This window comes from Podarcis erhardii (assembly GCF_964252035.2).
Source record: "Podarcis erhardii genome assembly, chromosome: 8".
Lineage (NCBI taxonomy): Eukaryota > Metazoa > Chordata > Lepidosauria > Squamata > Lacertidae > Podarcis > Podarcis erhardii.
The window spans coordinates 56,345,055-56,372,120 of record NC_138499.1 but is presented as its reverse complement, the minus strand read 5'-3'; the positions used below and the strand labels follow the sequence as shown (position 1 = coordinate 56,372,120).

Here is a 27,066-nt window from a genome sequence, read left to right as displayed (position 1 = left end):
CCTTAACACCAGTAATGTTCCACACTGACTGTTACTGGACTAGACCCATTGAAACCAATGTACTTAAGTCATTATTGAATTACTATGATGGATATAGCTGCACTGGAGAGCTGGAGTCTACACTGTGGAGCTCCCCGCCCCCTCTGAACAGCAGAGCTCTATACCATAACCACATGCCAAGTTACTTCTGAATCTCTCTTAATTCAGGACTGACTCCAAGTCTGGAGAGCCCTGAGCACGGTGTGCTCCGGTGGGCTTCTCCAACAGTAGTACCTGGAAGGATTACCTAGCAGAGAGCACCAGGGTTATAACAGGACTCTGTCCAGTCAAGGAGGCTGGATCTTGCTGCCATTTATTTTTCCCACAGTGTGCCAGTACTTTGGAACATTGTGGAAATTTAAGTGATGGCTTACCTAACCACCTGAGACAGCTTGCAGAAAGAGGCTGGAAATGTTTTTAAAGGGGAGGCATGACAAGCAGCAGAAGTGCAACTTGCTAGGATTCTAGGTGCCCAAGGTCACCAGGTGTTGACGCCAGGTGTTGAAGCTGCCCCCCCTTGAATTTTGAACTGGTTTGGAGACCAGGGCTTTGGATCTGTGGAAACACACACCCTAAGCCCTGCTCGGTGTGAGGGACTATCTATGTTTGGATTCTGGCTTACATCTTTCTATATTAATCTCCAAGAGACCCACATCTGGTACATTGCTGGGTTAGGTTTCATAAAAGCTACATGCTGAGAACCATTGTACAGAGCAAATTGGTTTAAGAAAACGGTACACTGCATACCTTACCCTTAAATTTATTAAGACACACTGCCGACTCTTGTCTTTTAGTTTGTGCAACGTATTCCAATTAGGAGGAATAATACCATGCAGCATTTAAAATGAAATCACAAAACCTTCCATCGTCAAATATGGAATGCCTTAAAATCTTGATATAATCTTCTCACCCAAGTATAGGGACCAAGGGAAAAGGAGTTAAACATAATGGGCGTCAATATAAGCATGCAGAATGAATTGTGAGCTCTAAGTGAAAGAATATGTTGGAAACATCAATTCCCACTCTCCCTAAATGCTACGTATTCCAATTTGATCAATTTTTATTTTGTAGATCCCTGTGCCCCCTATACCTGATCTTTAAGAAATAAAATAAGAAATATTGGAGAAAATGAAACAGAGGGTAACCATATTTTGCACTTCAGTCTGTAACCACATCCATTGTGAACACTGGTTTTATTCTATTTTTGCAGTACTACATCACACTCCCCATTCCCTCCTATGACTTCTGTTACTTCCAGCACTAGGTAACTCTACAACATCCACAGCAAGATTTCCAAAAAGACAGAAAATCTTTGGTTCATATCGGCAATTCTTTGTTCAGCCAGATACTGAATTGGTGTTCAGGTCCTGCTAACATATACGTAACCTTCTACAGCAGGAAATGGCTAGACTTTGATCAGCAGATTGGATTCAATTCAATTCAATTCAGACTTAATCAGGACTCTGGGTTGGGGGTTATTGGGTTTGTTTGTTTTTTGCATACTACTAATGTAAAATGAGTGTGGTAGAGCTACACACATAGCATCAACACAGTGACAGCTGCTGCGAATGGATCACTCTGTCCCTATCTTCAGGCCCATTGATACCACCAGCATTCATGATCTTTTGGCCAAACTGCTTCCTCTGTGCACACATGCACACACATACACCCCTTATTACCAACTGCATCTTACAAAGTCAGCTCTAGTTTACAAAAGCTCATGCCACGATAACATATATTAAGTCTTTAACGTGCCACAAGACTCTGGCATTTTTGCTGCAGCAGACTGATATGTTATTTATACAAGTATTTATATACTACCAGTTCATACAACACGGCAGTGCACAACAATATATACAATAAAATATAAAACACCATAAAAACTGTAAAAATAAAGATCATTAAAATGACTGACTTATCAAAAAAGGAAACAGTTACAAAAAGTCTTCAAGAGATGCCTGAAAATAATAACAGGGTGCCTGCTAAATCTCTGCTGGAAGAGTGTTCCACAGAATGGGACTGGTGACACTAAATGCCCGATTTCTCATTGAGGCCAGTCTGGCTTCTGTAATACATCATATATAAGGGTATATAAAAGCATAAATGGGTTGGCAACAATGGCATGCAGGATAGAGTCTTTTAAATATGGTGCCCATTGTGTAAACCTTCTACATAGATAAGGTCTTTGGGGCAGTTCTGTATGCAACCACCATCACTTCTAATGACTGTTAAATACTGTACAACGAATGCAGAATAATAAGACCAAAGCTAACCAGCCGAAGAAAGCAATTTGGTAAACTTAAATCAGTGAAATCTTTTAACTTACTGCTGCAAGATTTTGTATTGGAAGATTTGTACTTCTTTAAAAAAAAAATCACATAGAAGAATGTGATGCATTTAGCATCATATGTGCTTTGAAAAATCCTTGAATACCATAACTGAATATGGCTAAGATCTGAAGGTACATCCTTGTACAGAAGCTCTTTGGGCCTCTGATTCCTACTGCGGTTCCATGTGCTCCCTGAAAAACGGCTCGCAGCAGCAGGACAACCCTCCACAGAACTATTTGACGGAAACTGACAATACAATTCTACTGCACGTCTACTCAGAAATAAGTTACATTGAATTCAGTGAGGTTCACAATTGCAGCCTCAGTGCTTTTATGGTTATTGGCATTTTAATGACAACCTGGGAACCACATGTATCCCACCTTGGGTGCATCTTTTGTGGGGAAAGGCAGGATATATGTGGAAGGAAATAAATAAATCATCTGCGAGTGCAAGAAGGTTTTCACCACTCATTGCACTTATCTCCTCCAGCATTTATCCAACAGTAGGAATCAAGCTGGAAGGTGATAAGACAATAGCTTACATTATGACAATAGCCCAACCCTGCTGTAAGAATTAGAATACAGGATAGTTGAAACATAATTTAAGCGGATCTTTTTCATTCTGTCCTTGCAGCATTTTCTTCCACCACTCCACCCCTAAAACTTTTACATATAACCTTCTAATTTTAGCTAAACGCTACAGCTTCTGATGGCAGAAAACATGCTTGCATTTCTATATTTCCCTAGTCTTAGCCACAGTGCCAATGACTAATAATAAAGGTACTTGTAAATTTATCAAATCGTTCTGCACCAGTGACAAGAAAACGGCAGAGCTTCTCCATGGAGCTTCAGGTTGTACTCCATGAACTATTTGCTTGCTCTGGAGTAATTCTGGAGTAGCTAGTTCCACAGGAACGAAGATTTTTGCTGTGTAAGAGTACAAAAAACATACCACTGCTGACTTAAATACGTAAATATCGGGAAAAGGTATCCAGACTCCATGGATGGTAGCCAACTAAGTTTCACTCAGAGCAGACCTGGTCAAATTAATGAACATGCCTGAGGTTCATTTAACATCAGTAGGTCTGCTCTCAGTAAAACGTAGCTGGAAACCACCCCAAGTTTAGTGCTCATTCCATATGTTGGTGTGTGCGCGCGCACATACACATGCATAGACAAACACTTCAGTAATTCACAACTGATGCCTTTCACCAAAACCCAGCAAGGACTCTCCATCTGAAAAGCCAAGTAGGCCTCTATGTCCTGATAAAATGCTAATCCTGTATGCTTAAAATAGGATGCATATCCAAATGCTACATGAATACATGCATACTTTCACTGTGAAATAATGACTCTTTAAGAGCAGTCTTGTAAATAAATCCATGAAAGTTATTAGCCCGCAGACTTTGTTCTGCCGTTCTCATGCTGGCTGCAGAAGAAGGGAAGCTCTCTCCTTCACAACCATGATGGGAATGCAGAACAGTAGCCTTTCAGTGGGGTAGTAAAAAAAAAAATCCTTCTAGCAAGAGGATTGGTGGAAAGGGAAAGAGCTAAGGAGGTGTTCCTTCATCCAGCCCCAGATAGCAGAGAGACCTAGCACATGGGTGGAAGAGGGAAGGAGAGATTGCTACCTCCTCTTGCCAGGCTGCATATTTGCCTGCATGAAATCCCTTGTTATCTATGGCTGCCAAGAAAGTTGCTCAATACAAGGCTGCTGAAGAGTCATCATCGTATAATAGGATCCATTATATGACAGCCTCCAAAATCTTGTCTCAGTAATTCTTCAGGGCTTTATACTTTGTGCATGAACAAATTTCAAACTTAGTTGAATACCGCCGTTAATCAGCAAAGTTGTACTCAGAGTAGATTTTCTGAAATTAAATGAATGTGTGTCTACTCTTGAGTAAAACTTAGCTGAATATCACGTAACAAATATGAACTGAAACATTACAACAACAAAAATCCACCTCTACCCTACATGAAGAAATGTAAAGCATTAGGCAATTACAAAACAACAACAACCTCTCTTTGGAACCGTTTTTAAATCAGTCTTCCAAAATTTCTTTGAGTGAATTATGGAATGCAGATTCTGATAAAGCTTATACATTCACATATTTAACACATGCACAAATACCGTTGCCATGCTAACCAGTGACACCTTAAGGTACAAAAAATAATAATAATTAAAAATGTTCTCTTTAGCCATTCTTTGAAATATAACCTACTACGTCATTTAATTTTTGAAAACCCTTAAGGTCATGTAACATGCTTTCTCTGTCATTTGTAAGTACATTAACTCAGTAGCCATATGAGAGTGAAATTATGATAATGGGCTGCTAAAATGGGTCATGCAGACACTGCATTTCATGTTAGCTTCAAATAACAGTGAGAATATAGTCCAAATCAAATATGACAGCACAAAAGCACATGGTTTACTTTACTTAGGCCTCTGCCAGAGTAAACTGAGAGGCAGTGGAGGTGAATGAAAAGATGGCAAGGGAGGGGGGGAGGAAATGTGGATATTAACTGTATTTCAAGAAAAAACAGTTTAGTTCTCTAGCAAGTATGATAGAACACTATCAGAAGATGCAATAATAAATTTGCTATTTCTAAACAAAAACTAATCTCTTTAATAGTTCATAGCACAATTTCTTCATCCACATAGGGAATGTCATTATTAGACTAAGCCTACTCTCCTAGAATAAGCTGTTCAATATATAGTAAAGGGGGGAACATATTTGAAGTATGCACAATTGTCTATATGGGTTTGTGTATATACAAACAGAAAGTTAAATGCTCTTGGCTACAGTAAATATAAATACATATATTCAAATGTTTCAATTCGAAAAGAACTAAGCAGCTTCTAAAATGCTTTATTTTCAGTAATGTGCAAAAGTTAAAAAAAGCACTAAAGGTTTAAATGCGATAAACAATTTATTCTTCACATTGCTTTATGGTAAATCTCACACATTTTTAGCAATAAAGGTTCTTGATACTAAATCAACAGAACTTGAATGTGGGTTTTCAGGATTTCACATCTGCAAAAGTCCCCAAACCAAGTTTTTTGAGAGGCGAGATGTAGAAGACAGAAAACAATGACCCATGTACAGTTTGACAGACAATTTGAAATAATGTAGTCATCCTTTTCCGTCAGAACTCTTAGTCCAGTAAAGAACAGATAAGGGTCTGAGCAAGAGATACAGGAATGCAAACTACTTATTAGAGACAGGAGTGGGTAGTGAGGATTTTAAAGTTCTGACTTCTCCAAGACCCACTTTTTTTCTCTCATTGAGCCTTCCCATAATCTAAATCCTGTTTCTAAACACCAGAGAGATCCACACACTATGCAGCAGCAACACTGTAACATTAACCAGTGTCCTAGACTATGTGAAGGCATAATTGATAGTACAGTAGTACCTCAGGTTAAGTATTTAATTCGTTCCGGAGGTCCGTTCTTAACCTGAAACTGTTCTTAACCTGAAGCACCACTTTAGCTAATGGGGCCTCCTGCTGCCGCCGTGCCGCCAGAGTATGATTTCTGTTCTTATCCTGAAGCAAAGTTCTTAACCTGAAGCACTATTTCTGGGTTAGCGGAGTCTGTAACCTGAAGCGTATGTAACCCGAGGTACCACAGTACTGTACAGTCTGGATACTTGCAGAAAAATACAGAAATCACTGTTTAAGAAAGGATCCCCCAAAGCCCATAGAAGTAGACAGACCCCACACTAGATAATGTTGCTGTGAAAAGCTGCTAGAATGCTCCCTGTGGCTAGGTGCTATGGCATCATCTCTTGGAGGGAAGCACTTTACAAAGGGAAAGGAACACTGGCCACATGGCAAAATGAGACAGTACAGAAGAGACGACTGTTTGGATAATTAGTTTAACAAATGAGGCATGCAACACCTAACAGAAATCGGGTTCTAGACAACCAGCCATGGTTTCCACCAGGATGCTATAAACCATATGGGACGTTCCATTCCCTGTTCTCAGTTTTGTATTTCTTTTCCTGCTGCCACTCAACATTTCTTGGCTACTGTGCATGCTCAGTCCTTACTGTGCAGTATTGGGGGGGGGGGTTTGCCCCTTAGGTGCGTGTGTGACTTTTCTGTACTTCTGCAACCCTTGGAATTTCTCCAAGCATAGTGTAACATCACTTCTTGTTTAGGGCTCAGTTTCTGTCGGCACTCACCACTATTAGAGGGGGTGGGGAGAGAAACACGCCAGCAGCATCTTAAAATATACACATATTATATTAGTATGTATTCCAGACATTTTTATTTGTTTTTTGTTAAAAATCACATGCAGGTGAGGCAGTTTGATTGCCTCCGTTGTCTCTCTGGTGTTGTTTGTGTTTCATAAAGGCTGCCAAAAGCCACTTTCTAAGAGCTTGATAGGCAATGTCTACAAACACACACACACACACACACACACACACACACACACACACACACACTGTCATATGCTAGATAAAAGGCACCTCATGGGAAGAGAAGACTCCCTGGGAAAGACCCTGATGTTGGAAAAGATTGACGGCACAAGGAGAAGGGGATGACAGAGGACGAGATGGTTGGACAGTGTTCTCGAAGCTACCAGCATGAATTTGACCAAACTGCGGGAGGCAGTGGAAGACAGGAGTGCCTGGCGTGCTCTGGTCCAGGGGGTCACGAAGAGTCAGACACGACTAAACGACTAAACAACAGCAAGATAAAAGCCATATAGGCCACAGTCAAGGCTGCTTACAGGATGTATCCTCTGCTTCTAGACTTTTCAAACCCCTCAGCTTGAATGAAAGTGAGATTTAACAGGACCTAACTATGCTGGGTTGGAACCACATACGTTAAGATAATAGTAATGCAGCTGAAATTTATAGCAAGTAATCAATATGGAGTCCCCAAATAACTTTTGTGTGGTCTACAGGCTCTTATTACAATCCCCAGAATCACATTTAAAAAAATAAAATAAAAATAAATGCAAACCTCTAGCTATTATTATGAAAACACATTTGGGAAATGAAACTGCAGAAATACTAAAGGATCACTAACAAGGCAAATTAGAGGGGGGGGACGACTTACCTTCATTGTGATTTCCAACTGCCCTAATTTTTAAAACTACCATTTGATTCATTGCATGTTTCATTGAAAATTCCTAGTGAAATAAAAGCTGTATGCATTTCAGGAGACTTTGTTCAAAATTTTCCAGGAAATCGTGCCTCAAGTTCATATATCACAATGCAAATTTGTCCAGTTTGAAAGAAAGCAATTCAGAATGACAGTAGTAGAATAAGCTCAATGTCTTCACAAGCTGTAGCATGGCATCCCCTAAGTTCTTGATAATGACATGCAAATTACATTAATAATGCAGAACTAAAATATATGCATTAGCTTTGGCCCTCAGGCTTGTGGGATATTTCTGATGTGGCCCTCAGTTCCAAACACTTTGCCCCATTCTTAATTTTAGTAGATTAGAGAATGTTAGACCAATATCAATAGTGTAGTAAGCAATGTGAGTTTCTTCACGCTGTCATCTATTCTCCTATAGCTTGATTATTCTTATTTTTAAAATTATAACTTTATAGCATTAGGAATTTAGGGAAGGGTCATTTTGTTTTCCTCGATACCACAAAAATGGCATATCAAGATTTGACAAAGCAGCATGGGAGGGAGGAAGCAGTCTTGATTTTTCCCTTTATGCAGTATAAGAATGAAATGTTGGTATCTGAAGATCATGACTAACAAAGAGAGACCTACTCAGAGATTTAATTGGATGGGCGGAGATAATAAATGTACCGCATAGGGTACGGTTATTGTTGCCACTAGTATTACAGCAAAAATGTATAATTTCTTTAACAGACAGATATAAATTCAGTGTTGGTTGTACTTTATGAGTTACTACAAGGCATTATGAATGCAAACACGGTTAACAATACAAAAGAATATATTGGCTACAATTAATAATAATCTTGCCATAATGAAATACCATACACATGGACAAACACAGAGGTTGGAGGAAGGAAAAATAAAGTTTTTTCCCTACCAGCTTTTCAGTTGGTATAAATTCATGATATGGGGTACTGTGTTGTTACGTTTCAGAATTGCTTTTTTAAATGTAATTACCTTTGAATGCTTCTTTTATTTTTTTATTTTTAGAAAAGTTTTTCTTTTACAAATTTAAATAACACATACTTTCCAATATAATACATAAATTCTTTTAGACTTCCCCCAGCTCCCTCCACAATCCTCATGATTTTAAAATTTAATTCACATTTTCTTTATAATTGTATTGCTAGTTAGTGAATCTTTACAGCTCTTTCCCCTCTTACAACACCCTTTCTCCTCACAAAGCCTCTTTAAAACCGACTAGCGTTGTCTGTTCATCACATATATTTTCCAGATAAATCGTAAACTTTCTCCAGTCCTGTATGAACTTGTGATCCTTTTGGTATCTGATTTTTCCTGTCAGTTTATCTAATTCAGCAAAGTCCATCAATTTCCGTCTCCATTCTTCCAATGTTGGTAAATCTTCTTGTTTCCATTTTTGAGCCATTAAAATTCTTGCCGCAGTCACTGCATATTGAAAAAGTTTGTAATCACTTCTATTAATCTCGCTTCCTGTAATTCCTAACAAAAAGGCTTCTGGTTTCTTCACAAACGTATATTTAAACATCTTTTTCAACTCATTATATATCATTTCCCAGAAGCCTTTTACTTTCTTACACTCCCACCACATATGATAAAACGACCCTTCCTTCTCCTTACATTTCCAACATTTATTACATGTCTTATACATTTTTGCAAGTTTAACGGGAGTGATATACCATCTATATACCATTTTCATGATATTTTCCTTTATCGTCATACATGCAGTGAATTTCATATTTTCCTTCCATACCTTCTCCCAATCTGTCAGCTGTATATTATAACCAAAATCCTTGGCCCAATGTATCATAACCGATTTAACTTCTTCGTCTTTTGTTTGCCATTCCAATAGCATTTTATACATTTTTGACAAAACCTTATAATCATTATTTATTATCTCTTTCTGAAATCTAGATTCTCCTTCAATATATTTCCTCTCTTTACAATCCTTTTTAAACATTTCATTTGTTTGGAAGTAGTGCAACCAATCATATACATATTTTTTAACTTGTTCATATGGCTTCAATTTCCATTTCCCCCCCTCTTTAATTACAATATCTCCATAAGTCATCCAATCCTCTCTCATGTTTGTCTTTTTAACACTCATGACCTCCAGTGGGGATAACCAATGAGGTACATTTGGTTCCAAAATATTTTGGTACCTATCCCATATTTCTATTAGGGCACCTCTAAAAATATGATTGGCAAAACTTTTGTGAGCTTTCTTCTTTCCCAACCATAAGTAGGCGTGCCAACCAAACCTGTTGTCAAACCCTTCCAAGTCCAATAACTTATTATTTTTTAGTGTTATCCAGTCCTTTAACCAACAGAGACAAGATGCTTCATAATAAAGTTTCAAATCTGGCAGGGCGAAGCCACCTCTTTCTTTCGCATCGGTTAGTAACTTAAATTGTATTCGTGGCTTTTTGCCCTGCCAGATATATTTGGAAATCATTCTTTGCCACTCTCTGAAGATCTTTGTCCCCTTGATTATTGGAATCATTTGAAATAAAAACAACATCTTTGGAAGCACGCTCATCTTAATTGAAGAGATTCTTCCCCAAAAAGATAATTTGAATGCTTCTATTTCAAAATGCATGTTGGTCTCATAAATAGTAAGGGAAATGTTCCTCTTATATAAATAAAGCTACAGTTACATAATTGTAAGCCACCATGAGCCACCCTTAAAATACTCTAGGTTCAAATAAAATAAAATAGACCATGTATGTAAGTATCGCTCTTCTAACATTAATGAAAGCAATGCACAGCTTTTTGTTGAAAGAAGTGCAAGTGCACATTACTTGAAAGACCAATCTCTTTCCCCTGTATAACCCTGTAAGATCACTTAGATCATCTAAGGACATTTTGCTCATGCCACCACAACCTCTAAGGAATATCATAGGCCAGGGACCTGAAAACAGGCAATTTAAGGTTTTGTTACTAGGGTAAAAAGCCATAAACAACTTGGGATCATGATACCTAAGAGATCACCTTTTCCTTACTGCCCCTTCTGATGGTACAACATGTTCCAGATTCATCTAACAGGTGCTCTCTCTGTGAATCTTTCTGACTTCTCAAGAGTTGGACAGACTTCAATCAATTTGTGTTTTCAACACTGGCACAAAATACTCAAATTTTTCAGGGGATGCTGATATCATTTACGGTTGTCCACTGATGTCTGTGTATTTTGCTGGACTTGTTTTGTTGTATTTTTTATTTCCATATATTTTTGTTTAGTTTATACCACTCTAAGAGTTTTCTGAATAAGCAGCATTTAATTTTTTTAAAAAAACCAAAACACCAATTCAACTAATGCATTATGCATTATACCCAGGGTCACATTTGCACTAGGGCATTCATGCCTGCCCCTTCCTCTCCACTGTGCACACATGCTTACCCATGATGTAACATCAGAGAGGTAGGGAACAATCAGGAAAGGCCTGGGAGTGTGAGCCTCATGCAGATTGCCTCTGCCCTATTTTCTCGCAATCCCTGTACCACTGCAATCCTCTCTCTTACATCCCAGACCCTCAGGAGAGGCTTTTTTGTGGGCTCAGCAGACTGCAGTGGGGAGAAAAAGAAGGGGAATTCCTCTTGCATCAGCCCTGTACTGAATAAAACCCTATAAACCTGATTTAACACTTCATGTTTGCTATCTTCCTGCGGACCAGTTTGTTTTCTTTTGTTTTGTTTTAAGATTGCAAGATTAAAAACTACAAACCACTTTCAGTGCAGTCCTATGTGTGTCTACTCAGAAGTAAGCACCACTCTGTTCAATTTGGCTTCCCCCAGGTGAGTATAGAACTGAAACCTCAATGTTTCAACATTTCAGAATTCCCTACAGAAACAAGATGAATCTGCTCAGGAGTATCATGCTATCAATAATTCTTGAAAAAGCAATGTGACCTTTTCTGAGGCCAGGTGTAGTGCAGTGGTAAAGAATGTGAGATGTGAAATTCCTCATTCATCTCTCACCTCAGTTGGCCTTAAGCAAATCACTTTCTCTCAGTCTCAGCTCCCTATCTGCATTATGGAAATAGCACTCTGCTCCCTTCACAGAGTTTTATAAATGAATGAGATAATGCATGTGAATCATTTTAGAACACTAAGCAAGTGCCATATAAATTCTGTTTCTTTATATATTCTGCAGTTTTAAAAGGACTACATTTTGCTAATGGGTTATGAGGCAAAATATTTTATAATATGCTGCACATTATCATGAAACAATGGTGATATTATACATTTCACCTTGGCAGACGGAGAGTTAAAAATGGGTTGTGTCCAACAATTCTGTTCTCCTCACACAACGGAGGTCCTCCTTGCACAATGGAATTCCCTACCTCCTCATCTTACTTGGAATCTTCCTCAAAATCTCAAAATCTGCTCCAAAGGTGGGGCAAGCATCTGGGGCGGCATGAAGGAAGGGGAAGCAGAACTCTGCTTGTACAGTATTGAATACAACCCAGTGTATTTTGGTTCAACAATAAATATGTTTTATTATTTGAAAGATGGTCATATTGATAGACCTCTGTCTGGAAAAACCTCTGTTAAGCACTAAACCTATAAAAGGATTTCTCCTGTTTCCTAATACAGTCTCTAGAATAGATAAAATTATTTTGTGGAAACAATCGCACTGAATTCAATGTAAATGCTCCTACTGACTTCAGTTAGTTAGGTTTTCACTCCTAGTTGTCATCGAAATGCAGCCCATTTATATGAGGTTAGCTAATTAATGAACTCCTAGTAGATGATTAATTTGACAGCATTTTTTAATTTTCACCTTAAAACCATGACAATTATGTACATTAATTAGGGATGCAACTATAGTTTGGTATCATGCAGTCTTGATACTATAAACAGATCACATCAATTCTTTCATAAATAGACAATAATGTTTAATTACCTGGAAATTAACAAAAGACTAACAGTGCATCCTTATTCTACAAATATGTAAATAATATATTATTTTATACTGGACAAAAATAGTTTATCAGAAATCATGGAGACCAGTGTAGCATAGCCTATACTGATTTGTAACTATTTTACAAAACAAAAAAATATTAAATAAACCCAGCCCCGTAGTTAATTAGCGTCAATTAAATGAAACCCATATACAATACCGTACTATGTAGATGAACTTTAAATGTACAAAGTTGCATGCAGAAAATAATAATAAATCCAGTTTATGGCATCATAAAAAATATTCTGCCTTCACACTTGCCGTGATGCCTCTCTACATTGATCAGTGATTTATTTGCAAAATTCTAAGAGTGGGAAGCCATACAGAGGTAGTGAAACTGCAGACTGAGGTAAATAGTATGGCATAATATATTTAGCTACACTAATTCAAAGCAGAGGGGAAAGCATAAAAGGAAGAGGAAAATACACTCCCCTTACATCACCATTTAAGGACTAGAAGCAAATAATTCAGAGGGATAAGATTTCCCTAGCTTCCCCTCTACCCTATCCTTTACACATAAATCCACTGATAACAGAAATACAAGTTAATAAACATTTAACATGGTTTGTTTTCAGTCACAGTTCAATGAATTAGGTTTCAGTTCTTCAACTGAAATTCACTGCCACTGATTCATGATTTTGTGTTTTATATTTTTGATCAAGTACTTTCTTGTAGGTTTTCAAAGCACTCTCCTTGTTACTTTCCGTGAAGGCTTTACCAATTTGCAGAGTTTAAAGCACAATGATCTTACTTGTGTGCGTTGTGTTTGTAAGGACTGTGAAGTACAACCAGAGAAATATTAGCAAATCCCTGTTCTGTTAAGTTAAAGGAATTGGTTCTAGTCTCCACGGTCATAAAAATTATATCTGTTTGGTTATGTTTAACAGGAACTTGGTGAAAGAATGAAGCATGATTCAAACTCAGACTCTTCTCTGCTGTTACACAGACTCGATGACAAAGCTATCTTAGCTTTTTCCTTCCCCAATATCTCTCTCCATCAATGGATGGATGCTATGTTTTACTGTTTGAGTTCAAAACCCAATTCAGGATATTTTGATACTTAACTTCCTTTCCAACCCATCAAAAGTTTTGCATCCCTCCAGATAATACAAACACCACTGTGTTTCTCAAAGTTTCTGGCTATGTAGCAGCTGTTTATTATTATAAACAATAATAGCAACAACAAGTGGTCAGAAAGGAGAACTATCAACATCAATCCAAAACAGGGCCCAGCAACAGGCAGCCAAAAACAACAGTAAAGTATTTTTCTATCTAAACCCGCTAAATTTATCTGACAAAAACAAAATCTGGAAGAAACTATACTTTATGATCTGTGAAGGCAGAGAAGCAGCATTCTGAAATTAAGGCTACCCATTAAATTCAAAGAAGCTGTAATGTTCTGAAATAAAGAGGCTGACACAGTTTACATATCATATCAAACTATGGTTAAGGAATCTTAATTATGGTTTCTCGTGAGATCAGAACTGACAACTATGACTTGCTACTCAGTAGCAAACCTGAATCAGTAACCAAGGTTTGTAGTGCATTTGCAAACCATAATGGCAAATGTTTGGTTTGCAGCTAAAGCAGGAATAAAATCTTTAATTTCCATGCATGAAGAATCATGAGAAAACTGTCTGATCATGATTAACAAACCATGGTTTAGCATTATGTATGGATGCACTGCTTCTTAGTGACCGTTTCTTTCATGCCAGTCCTACAGATTAATACACAGTGGAAAGCGCTCCCAATCAAATCCCCAGGATAAGATTTTTCATGTACTCAATGCTATTCTTACTAGCTGGGCTAGATCCCTCCATCCCCTTACAGAGATCATCAGTTCCAGCTGCCATGTAAGGTAAGGCCATCTCCTGGCAGGGCAGGGGACTTTGTGACAGGAGTGGCAAGAAGTCAGTAGATTTTAGCTAGGTGCCCAAAGGCCCCACCTTGTAAAAAACTTTCAGGTGATCCAGAAGACTGGATCACCAGGCTATTTCTCAGGGGCATGAGTACAGCAGTCAGTTACCATTGAAGCTGGTCATTGTAAGAAACTTGAAACATTAAGAATTTGGAGACAGAGCCTGCTTTCCCTCCCACTCCCATTTTCCTTTTCTGCCATGCCTTTTTTTAATTGTGAGCCTGTGTTATTCCTATTAATTTCTAAGCCACAATGGGGGGGGGGGGTTCAGATGAGGATAAAAATGCTTTGAATGAGTCAGTGAGTGAATGAGTGAATGAATGAATGAATGAATGAATGAATGAATGAAATACTGTGCTGTGCAACAGGTTTAAAGAGAACTACAACGCTGTGATGTATCACAAATAATGCTTAGTGTGAATGCATGAGTACATAGAGTCCCATAGAGGACATTTCAGGTGCTTTGCTTCTCCTCTGGTCCTGGTGCCGCTGTGTTGTAGTAAGCTAAACTATGCTTGGCTTTGTGTGTAATTGACTCTGGGTTTATGGTTTGTCTCCTTCAGACAAACCACAAGCTGTAAACTAAGAATAAACTTTGGTTAACGGTTTATAATGTGTATGGGTTTGGACAACACACTAAGCCAAACCATGGTTGTGGTCACAGCGGCAGGACTTGAGAAAGAAAGCTCAACTAAGGTTTTCTCAATACATGACTTAACAAACCATTGCTTTCAATCAGCCAGAAAATCAGAATCAGTTTGAAGTGGTTTTGAAAACAATGGTTTGTGCTATAATTTGGCATGATATCTAAATTAATGGACTTCCTGCTATAAATTAGATACTTTTTATCTCTTATGTGCAGGCACTTTTTATCTCTTATCATATGCCATAACTATGACACTGGCAAATATCAGCATTCCAGGTAATGTACCTCATTGTGTAATTACAGTAACACATGTCTATGTAAAAACCAGTCCTAGCTGTTTTCTGCTACTAATACTGTTTGCATATTCCTCAACTGCAACCTAGCATTGTTTGCGACACTACACAGTCAAAAACTCACTTCTAATGCAGTTATTTGGTGACATAAGGATTTGCTGCTTTGGAGGTGTACAATATGCCAATGCCACTTTGAAGTTTCTTACAGTTTACAATCTCTAGGAATTTTCACAAACATTCTTCCTTTCGTCTGCTGCTCTTTCTGCATCATTCTTAATAAGAGTTTTTTCTACTTTCTCCTTCACTATGTGATCCTAGCTAAGGGGCATTAAGAGACAGAGCAATACTTTAAACAGGAGCTAGAAAAACAAATGTTCCCTGCTTGCAAGATCTACCCTCAGTGCAGTTAAGCCCAGAACAATCAGAGCTGGATTTGACTTATAATGGGCCTTGAACTACATCCCTCCTACTACCCAGTCTGATCATTGGTCATAGAATTAGAGAATCATAGAACTGTAGAGTTGGAAGGGACCACAATGGTAATCAAGGCAAACCCCCTGCAATGCAGGAATCTTTTTGCTCCGTGTGGGGCTTGAACCCATGATTCTCAGATTATGAGTCTCATGCTCTACTAACTACCAGCCCCATGATCCCCAGCAGGAACATATGCTCCAAGCTATGGAGAAGAGTTGCAAGACCTTTCCTGCGTGCTAATGAGCTGTCCCAAGTGCCTTAAGCCACCACCCTTCCCCATTATAAGGCCTATTTTGCTCGAGGAAGTCAGGGGAAACTTGCAGAAAAAATAGGGTGCTTCACTCACTTGGGCTTTTCAAGCATTCCTGTTACATGTTCATTGGAAACCATGACATTTTACCAACATTCAACAAAAACCCTCAGAGTCCAAATGGTTTTCGGTAAGACAGAAATAGGACTTGCACACCACCACCACGGATCACATGGTTAAATATGCTAAAGTTACTCTTATGTGGTGAGCAAACAAAGCTGACCTGGTCTCACTCTGAAGTCACACACCATTTGGGTCAGAATGCGCACTGGAATGTATATTCAAGCACACATTCCACTAACTAGAATATCATGAGGATATGCAGAATCTGTGCTCCTATGCATCTAGAAAAATGCTTTCTATTTCGCCATGCTGCAGCAGTTTCATTGTGACTTCCCAGGAAAACAGGGAATATTTGGTCCAGTCGCTGAAACAACAGGAATGCATCCACACACACACTTCAAAAAAAATGGGGCTACTTTTTGAGAGGCATTAACACCTTCATTCCACTCAGCTCTATTTATAGTCCTAATTAGGGGAAGTGAAGACTGTTTTTCATGTGTAAATAGTTTTATTTATTTCCTATGTCTATATTTCTGGGTTGGAGGTATCAATGTTCTATAGCTGTGCATGATGTCTTCACATTTTTATTCATTGCTATAATGATAAAATTATCATGTATTGCCAATTTATCCCAGTATTTTGTTATCACACTTTGTCTTCACTAGAGGCTATAAGAACATAGAAGTATTTAAATGGCAAGCTCCTATAAATATTTTATTTCCCAGTTAAGTAATGATAAATGGTTTTGTTGGGCTAATATTTAAAATACAGAGGTATCTTCAAATAGCTTTCAGGGTGTAATAAGTTAAAGTTTGAATCTAACACTTGGCAATGTTTCTGTTTAGAACAAAAACATAGTTGGCATTATGTACACTTAAAGGAAACTAGAAACATGCCTTCAGGCATCCTCAAATGTCTTGATAGTTGATGCTACAACATACAGATGACTAAGAAAGCACACAGTCCTAAAGTTGGAATAAATTCCCCTTTGTCTAGCTGCTACATTTTTGAGCAGGACTTTAGCACACCATTATTCTGAATGTTTTTTTGGCTCAAGGCAAAAAATATTGACAAAGTTCCACCTCCAAGACAGTTATTGTCTCTGTATATTTGAGAGCAGCCTTCACAAGTTCACCTGCCAGTACTAAATCCTTGGCTTGGGAGAGGAAAGTAAAAAATTTGTTAGCATTCCAAGCTGTTTTACTGGAGCAGCATCTATAGCAGCAAATCAAATTGTTCTTTCAATTAAACCAGTTCAGTGCTTTCAGAGAAGAGCTGGCCTTCCCTCATTCCAAAAGAAACAACAGTTTATGCCCGGTATGAAGCTTTTACTAGTATCAAGAGCGAAGGGCTTTGGCTTTCTTATTTCTGTGGTCGCTAATTTATAACTCAGCATAAAATAAAAACACCCCAGAATATCTAGATAGAACCAGAAATGTTTCTTAGGTATCACAAGTGTTAACCGACCAAAGTTTTCAAATATATGGTTATTTTATATGGCTAAATATCAGCCTATCGCAGGGTTAAGGCCAATATGATGCCATTCATAACCAATATGATGCCATTCGTAACCAGCAAGTAACCGACACCTAGCAAGATGGAAAATGAATGGTGGGTAAGTATGGGCCATTGATGGGAAATATATGGGCTATGACTATAAGCCTGAAGCAATGTGTGACCATGTATCAACACCTTTCATAGTGGGGCTGATACGTTGCCCATCCCCAGCTAATATTATTACTTATGCCCTGCAATAGCTGCACTACTGCAAGTGCCCACCTCAATACTGCCCTCCTCCTTGCTTATCCACATGGTTGGCCCATTAAAGGCTACCATGGCTGCCAGATCTGCTTGCTCATGAATTTAGCCAATGCTGGCACTGTGATATGGAGCAATTCAGCACTTTGGGGGACCCAAGAAGGACAGCTTGTCAAGTGGCTTCTGAAATCTGCAGCTGTGCCAGGATGAGGTTGGAAGATGCAGGATATAATGAAGGAAAGAGAAAGGTATCATTTTGATGAGAGAAGAAAATACCGTTTTAGCAGAAGCATTATTTACTTATACTTACTTATACTTATTTCAGTGACGAGGAAAGGGGGGAAAGGTGGGAAAGCAAGTAAGACATTAAAATAATAAAATAATAATAAAATAATAAAAGAAAACAAACTGGGCTATATAAAAAGACTCTAATAGAAATGAAATGAAAAGCACAGAGGTACTGGTGAGGACTTATGAATTTTGCTGCAAAGAATAGGGCAGCTGGAGGGTGATGAGACAGTGAAAGATTATAACCATATTCAGGGAACTAGTTTAGGTTTGTGCATGGTCAGTGAGACTGTTGACCTCCGTTTCCTCACACTCAATAGCCCCAGTGGTCATGCAAGAATAGTGATGCAGTTCCCTGTATTCTGACCTGTAACACCAGAATTGCATGTCTGATGAAAAGTCAAGACAAATATTTCCCAGAGTAGCAAAACAGTGGGGAGAGGAGATTACAAAGTCTCCCTTGCCATGTTCATTTTGAAAGCTGAAGTGGTATCTAAAGATGTGTGAGTAATGTGTTTATCATTCTCAAGATTGCTTGTCCATAATTTTTGTGTGAAATGTTTACACATCTCCATACTTGTGGCGTTTGTCATTACAAATACAGGCTAACCCTTGCTTCTTTCCTTTTCCCACTGCTACACCCCCCACCAACTTGCACTTCATTGATATTCTCCCACCCAAAATGCTTCTCTTCGCTGATTATATGCCCAATTTCAATTTGAGCAATAGTCCTTTGGATAACAGAGCCTTGTTAAAGCATCCATTAAAAGTCTGTACCAGTCATTTAATGGCGGGAAAAATATTCTAATAGAGTTCCACTGGAGTTCCTTCATTAACTTTTAACATAGTTCTTTCTTACATTATGAAGATGATAATCTAGGAACATTATACAGGGATATATTACAAATTTCAGACCAGTTTCCCATTCTCCATGGGGTAATAGTTAGGTCAGAGTTTTTTCAAGGCATTATTCCCCCTATTCATTTGTATCACTTTCTCCAAGTATCATTTCAACTATAATTCATCACCTATTGTTTCATTGTAATTTTGAATCCTCTACATACTGCATATAGGTCTAAAGCAGCTTTGTATTTAACCACTCACCTGGTAATCATAGACATAGAGGTCAAGGAATTACAGTATATACAGGCAAGTGAGCAGGCTGGCAGAGGAGGGATGGACTGCTCTATCCCTCCTTTGCATCCAGCACAGAAACCAAGCATAGGATGGAAGACACAGACACCCCTGTACTAGAAATGTAGCAGATTTCCTCCTCGGCCAGCCCTCAACAGGACTAGTAAAATTAAAAATTTAAAATGTGTGAGCTAGTAACTTTCCTAAACTCATTTATGAGGCTCATTTCAAGAATACAGAATACAATACATCAATTCAGCTGCACAAGATCACTTATCCACCATTTCAAAGTGTTAAATTGCAACTGCAAGATCCCAAAATAGTAGTGCTGTATTTTACTTGTGGTAGACAGTATTGCATGTCCCATTAAGCGGGGCAAAAAATTCATTTGGGCAAAATCTTGCCAAATCTGTTTACACAGATTACCTCTTTTTGACTCCAATCTTCCTCTCTCTCTATATATATAACAACTAGAGGTCCAGAATAGGAATGTACACCCCACCCGTATCATAAAGACATTACTAGCCATTTCAAGTGCTAAATTTTTTAGGCTATGTCTAAAGAGCTATTGAATAACCAACCCATAGCTCAGGGGAAGGAGCACAGCTCAGTGGTAGTGCATCTGCCTTGTATGTTGAAAGTCCCAGGTTCAATCCCTGGCATTTCCAAAGCTAGGGAAAACTCCTATCTGAAATCCTGGAAAAGCCACTAACAGTCAGTTTAAACAGTACTGAGCTAGTTTAGCCATTGATCTAACTCTGTCTTACAAAACCTTGGCAAATATCAGACAGTGAATAGACAACCATACATGCTGCACATGCAGAAATCTACTTCCATATGCAAATCTGTCTTGCTGGCACATTTATGTTCTATGCAATCATCTTCATTTCATATACAGTACAGGAAATCCAGTCACTGAAATTTCATTTTGCAACTGATTGTTGCAATGGAGGCAGAGATTACAATAGAATTTCTAACAGAGATTACAGTGGGATTCCTAGATATTAACACATACAGCAGAACACAAATTTACTCCAATCCTATTCACCGTATCTTCATGTTTGGTTGTGCTGGAAAGGAAAATAGTACTGTCATATATACTGTGTGTCTATCAGACCTGGACAAAGATACTTTCCTAGGCACAAATACAGTGAATCAACAATAACTGTAACAGCAAAAGGGTTAAAAATCCACTGTATTCTGCCACATTCTACTCTGATTAATACTACTCATATATGTGTGTGTACCCACACAAATGTTCCAATTTAACTGAGAGCTCAGCATCCACAGAGTGTGACCCTAAAAACATATTTATAGGTCTATCCTAGTATTAATTCCTTTGTTTCATTAAGTTTGTCCATCACTAGAGGATAAAGGGACATGAAAGTTCAAACCTACTTTATGATTACACCAGTACAGCACCAACAAACAAAACAAATACGCTTATAAAGCCTATTATCTACTTATGCTCAGCTGTGATTTGAGGATGGGTTAGTATCAACATACTGGAGACCAGAATGTGATGAACATGCCTTTACAAAGCAAATATTTGCTAAGGATGAAATTGAAACATCTTTTAGGAGAATAGTAACAACATTCTGGCAGTCAAACTGAACTAAACCCAAACTGAATCAAACCTTCCTTTTCCTTTATTGTGTAAGAACTTTGTGAGGCCCTTCAAATGCTATTGGACTCCAACTGCCACCAGTCCTAGCCAGCATTGCTAATGATATCATGGATGATAGCTGAAGTCCAACAACATTTGGAGGGCCACAGGTTTCTTATCTCTGGTATAAGAACATAAGAACTGCCATACAGCATCCAACCAAGATCCATCCAGTTTAGGGCATACACACATTTGCCTTTTGCACCGTTCTTTCCAAGCAGAAGTCCGCACTTTAACGCTCCATGTCCAAAGGTGGGGGTTTTTCTGCCCCGGCTCTCTTATTTCCCCCCACAAGGCAGATTGTGTTTGTTAGCCCTGTGGGGCAGAGGGTGCTGTTCTACAGCACTGGGGAGCAAGTTACAGCAACATATAAAGCAGAAATGTTTTCACTCACAAGTATCACTACAGCACAAACTTTCATGGTCTCTGTTAGTAAGGTATCTCAACCACTGGACTGGAGTGTTGTCAACAGGCACAGAGTGGAAATCTGGGCACTCCATGGCTGCTGGCTTCTTTTTCAGTTGGTGCCATTCCAATTCACATTTGCTTTTTCTTCTTCTTTGGCGATCACTTGTAGCCGAGTAAGATTGTCTTCCATAAACACAGTTTTAACAATGAGTCTGTAAGTGACTGTGGAGGCCAATTCTGGATCCACACGTCCTTCCATAGTGGGGACATTGGTTTCCGGGCGGGTGTTGATCACGGTGTGGATTTGCCAAGCGTGCCTCCCTCCTAGCATGTTTCTCCCTTGCGTCCTGAGTTTGAGTGTCTTCAAAACCCATAACACCTTTGATAAAAGCTGTTCTCCAACTGGAGCACTCGCAGGCCAATGTTTCCCAGTTGTCAGTGTTTCTACTACACTTTTTTAGATTTGCCTTGAGACAGTCTTTAAACCTCTTTTGTTGACCACCAGCATGACGCTTTCCATTTTTAAGTTCGGAATAGAGTAGTTGCTTTGGAAGACGATCATTGGGCATCCGCACAAAATGACCAGTCCAACGAAGTTGATGTTGAAGAATCATTGCTTCGACACTGGTAATCTTTGCTTCTTCCATTTTTCTTCCATTTGCTTTGCTGTTTCACCAACTCTCAAAATCTGTCTTCATCTCTGACTCTTCCAGATGAGCAAACCCAAACTCCCAGTGTCATTTCCCCCCTCTTTTTCCTGCAACTGCTGTGTTCTTTCCTCATGTATCCACTGCATCTCCATCATTTCTTGATGTCACTCTTGATGCTACCACACCAAAGTCAATATTTTGTCCAGGACAGCTGTGCTCAAACCATAAAGACTGAGACACACACTCATTTCTCTGTGCTTGATCTCATGTTTCTTCTTTAATAATTAAGTTTGGCATCATTCATTTGCAATGCACCAGATGCAATTTTCTTCATTCTATCCCCAACCCCTCAAAGGGGTCCTAAATCCAAGCAAAGATCTTTTGCACTGATTTGATGCTCTGTCAGGTACCTCTTATAACTAATTATGTTCAGACTAATTAGGTTCTGCAATGTTCAGCTTTTAGATGTCACAGGCTGCCAATGAAATGTCATCAACCTGCTCATCTTGAGGGCGTTTGATCTCTATATTACATAGGGCCTTAAGACTTCTGTCTGAAAAAAACATTTTCTGAGCTGTATCACAGAGTTATTTCTCTGCCACCAGACCACTATGAAATATTCTTCATACAAAATAGGAGTCAGTTTGGAGAGTGAAGCTAGGCCAGGCCTATGACTCTCAGATGATGATTGCAGGGTTTGGGTCGGTTCATATGGGAAGAGGTAGACCGTGAGATATTGTGGTCCTGAGCTGTTTAAGGCTTCATAGGTCAAAACCAGCAGTTTGATTTGGGCCCGGGGTAAAAATGAAGTCAAGTAATAAAAATGAAGGCAATTTAGAAAATTAACCATGAAATATTGTCCAGTTTATTTCTTCTGGTTACACACTAATATAGTTTGCTAATCTTGCATTGAAAGTTACTAACCATATACTTACCTCTAGATTAGAACCATGATAGACACTAATTCCCCTGGAAAAAATATTTCTAAACCTGCCTTGTAGACAAGGCACCTTTTGGGAGGGTGTGTGTGGTATTTTGCTTCAAGGCTTTTGAACAATTCAAGTTACTTCAAATTTGAAACCCTCAAATGGGTGTTAGTTCTGGAACTGTCCCTTTCCTGTGTGTTGCTAATTATTAAAGGCACATGGTACAGGAAATTAATAATTACGTTTCATAGCAATCATACCAGTTTGCTAGGCACATATTCACCTAGAAACCATACTTCTTTTGTTCTGTCTAGCAAGATGCTGAGCAGATACACACATCTGTCAATCAGACATGAAAGTGTGTTGGCACTAGATTAGATATTTAGTGCAGGTCTGTGCTGAGTTGAGACACTTTCAGTGTGCATCCAAGCAAAACGTGCAACTTCATGTTCATCGGCTACAAAAAATGACTTTGGAAAGAAATCCGACCCATTTTGCATAGTTCTGGATTACTGTCTTTGTTCACGACTCAGATTTAGTCACAAAACTATAGTACAGTAGTGAGAAATCTAAAAATGCAAAATGAAGTAAATTGTGCATCATGTAAGTTATCCATTATCACATATGGAACAATAAATGCAGAAAAGTTAACATCAATAGGGTGATATTTAAATAAACATCCACCCTTCCTTATTTATACCTAAAAACTGGAATTCCTCATGCACACCCTAAATTCTGTGGAAAAAAGTGACTAACCATTATTATCATTATTATTATTATTAGTCCAATGATTTCACAAAGCGTGGGATATTCTCAGGTTCAAGAAGCTTATGTACCAAATTAAAGCTATCGTGGGCAGAGCTGCAGCAAAGGCCTTTCTGCTTATTTGGGGTCTAATTAGTATGACAGGAGCCTTGCTAGATCAGCAGCAAACTCCCAGAAATATAAAATGATACATGCATGTTAAAGCCTTGCAAGTTCTGCCTCATGACATGGCTCTATAGTTCACATTCAGAGGTGTTCCCTATATCATGCCTTATTTGTCACTTCTCTAGCACTCACTTTCTTTGCAAGTATGACTGTAACTTTCATTGCTCTAGATCTTGTGTTCTGCTCATTTTATGTATACACTCTATTTTGGTTTTGATACTGTTCACGTTTATGCTTATGTTAGGTTTTGGTTTTGAAAAATTGTGTGTGAACAGCTCAAAGAAGGCTTTACAAATAAAGAGCTTTTTAAAAGAAAAAGGGAACTGAAGGAGAACAAACCTAAAACAATATTCCAATGGTACTCCACACACAATCAGCAATTTTTTTGGCTGAAACATGCATTACTGGAGGTACAAGGGAATTAAGACAGATTTAATACATATCTTTCGGAGCTGTAAAAGAATAATACTTAAATATATATTTAAATAAAATAAAATAAAATAGAAATAGAAAAGTGCAGGAAAGTTGTGCAATTCTTGCAGATTTTTTTAAATGAAGTGCAGAGAAGAAAGAGGAGGGGGTGAGAGAGAGAGGGAAGATGACAGAAACTGAAAACCAGGCAGGTATCACTGTGGACAACCCTACTGCACTACCATAATGCTACTGCCTACAATTCTAAGGAATATGTTCAGTTCTAATTGAAGTTAGTCTCAACCTCCCTACATTTATGTAATCTCAACATTAAATGAATTGCGACTAACCAGAATCCTACCAAACAGAAGGGAACTCATTTGCGATACATACATCTCACATATCTTAATTTTGCTAGACAGTGGAAAATAAGTAAACCAACAAAAATTATTTTCTGGCAAAACAGTTTTTGAAAGAAGCATCTTCTTTCCTTCTGTTTCAAAATACAGTGGAAGCTCGGGTTGCACATCTGCAACCCACAGCATTTGTAACCGGCAGCTCTGTGTCCGCACATGCACGTGACGCGATTTGGCGCTTCTGCAAATGAGCAAAGCATGATTTAACGCTTCCGCGCATGCAGCGAAACCCGGAAGTAACCCTTTCTGGTACTTCCGGGTTTCCCGCGGTCCGTAACCTGAAAACGTGTAACCTGAAGTGTCTGTAACCCGAGGTACCACTGTACTTGAATCCTGCTAACAGAAACTTCCACTGCTGCTATATCACAGGAAAGCCAAATACCAACTGTAAGAGATTATCATGCTAGCAATATTATTTATTCTCTAGTCATTTGTGGTCTGTAACTGGGCCTGCAGGCAGTAATTTTACTGCACTGGAAGTCAACATGTAAGTAAAATTATCAATGATAATGATAATGATAAATGTTTTCCCATCAAATGTGTTGGGTAACAGACTCTCCAACGGACAGATCTCACTCCTCTGTGACTGTAAAAGCGGACCTATAGAATCGTTATCTCATATAATCTTCTGTTGTCCATTACATTCGGCTTCACGGTCCAAGTTTCTGGCCCCATATTTATCAAGAATTGCTGACAGACCTCAGGAAGCCCAAATAATATACTTATTAAACGACGAAGACACAAGTAGATCCCTTGCAGTCGCTAGATACCTGATTAATGTCTTATTTCAAAAGAGGAGAAATGGATCACTGTATGACTCTGACAGCTTAGCTAAACTTAAGAACCATCAATAAGTGCCAGAACTAAGACGCATATCCCCCAAAATCTGAGGGATTTGAATTGCGGTTTACATAGAGGGAGCTTATTGTGCATAGTGTTTACTTAATTGAAGTAAAATTGGTTTTATATGGGTGTTTTAACTTGGAACTGTTTAAATTGTATTGTTTATGGATAAATTTTGATGTATTGTTTTCGATATGGGCCAATGGCCGTAATAAATCAAACTAACTAACTATCAATGATAAACCATATGCACTGGAAGAGGATATGCTCTCCGACAAGTTAATACAAAGAGTATTAATGGTAACTTAGTTCTATTGGCCATATATAGGTGCGTTCTCAGATTACTGGTTGAGAGCTGAGCACATTATGCCAAAAGAATGCTACTCAAACACAACACAATGAATATAATTTACAACTTCTAGTAATAAACTGCTTTACTGCTTTGTCATGTAATAATCACTTACAACAAGATTTTGTCATAGTGGTATAACCACCATTAAGTATCCACCTAAGCAGGCGGCTTACGTGAAGTTCACTTCTCTTAGCAAAATAGACCGAGAAAACTAACTTTACCAGAGAAAAACAATAGCCTGCTCTACATACATGCATGCATGAGAGGTCAGAAATAAAGTCATCAGTTTCTGAAAGTAAATATTCCATTTGGCTGATGTAATTTATCAAAAGTTTACAACCAAGTAAATAAAATGATCACAGCAACATGACATTTTGTACCAGAGTTGTGAGCAACTTTTCTCTTTCACATTTCAGTATTTTGATAGCAATGACACATTGTTCTATGTTCTTCGTGATCACTGTTTAGTTATTTTCACCTGTATTTTCTACTGAATTTGACTTTTGATTGCCTGTCCATTTTCAGTGCTTTCTGCCCTTGACCCTATCCAATTTATTTATTTCCATGATCCAAGAAAAACCACAGAATGCTTTGATCATTTGTAGCAAATAAAATTGCAGAGCAAAAGTGCACAGGGTAGTGATCAGACAGCAGAATTTTAAAACAGCTGGACTAGTAATTAATTTTAAAGCAGAAGAAGTGGTTAAAGTTCATCAAAAAGGGGGGGGAGCATGTCAATGCTGAGAAACATTTATCCATGGAAAAGGAATTTATAACATCTCAAACACTCAAATCAGACTCTCAGGCTGTGTCTAGGTGAAAGTTTTCCAATGCCTGTGGCACTAAAACAGAAAATGAATATCTAAGGAAGACGTACTAGTGTATGCTTTAGTGCTACAATTTCTGATCTGGCCCGTACCCCTTGGATTGATCCTGCTAATCTTTTTGCATTAGAAGGAATCTCCACGTGGCTTGCAGCAGTAAGGCACACCAATTCAGGGCATCTTTTAAATGTCTGGGTTTGGAAGCACCCACAAAATCCTTTCTACCACAACACAGTGAAATACATTTTTTAAAGATCGAAATGCACAAGAAAACACACTGTTACATGGTCTG

The 27,066-nt window shown here is 38.4% G+C and overlaps 1 protein-coding gene across 5 annotated transcripts in view; it reads right to left on the bottom strand.

Annotated features, from left to right (window-relative positions):
- Positions 1-27,066, bottom strand: part of TSHZ1 (teashirt zinc finger homeobox 1) — an 81,140-nt gene that overhangs the window by 20,639 nt on the left and 33,435 nt on the right. Inside the window, exon 1 of one of the 5 annotated variants that reach the window (XM_081875076.1) lies at positions 21,409-21,426. The exons of the other annotated variants lie outside the window; for them this stretch is intronic. The gene's annotated coding sequence lies outside the window, so the exon portion shown is untranslated. Of the gene's footprint in view, positions 1-21,408; positions 21,427-27,066 lie in introns of those variants that run through there. 5 annotated transcript variants of the gene reach the window in all.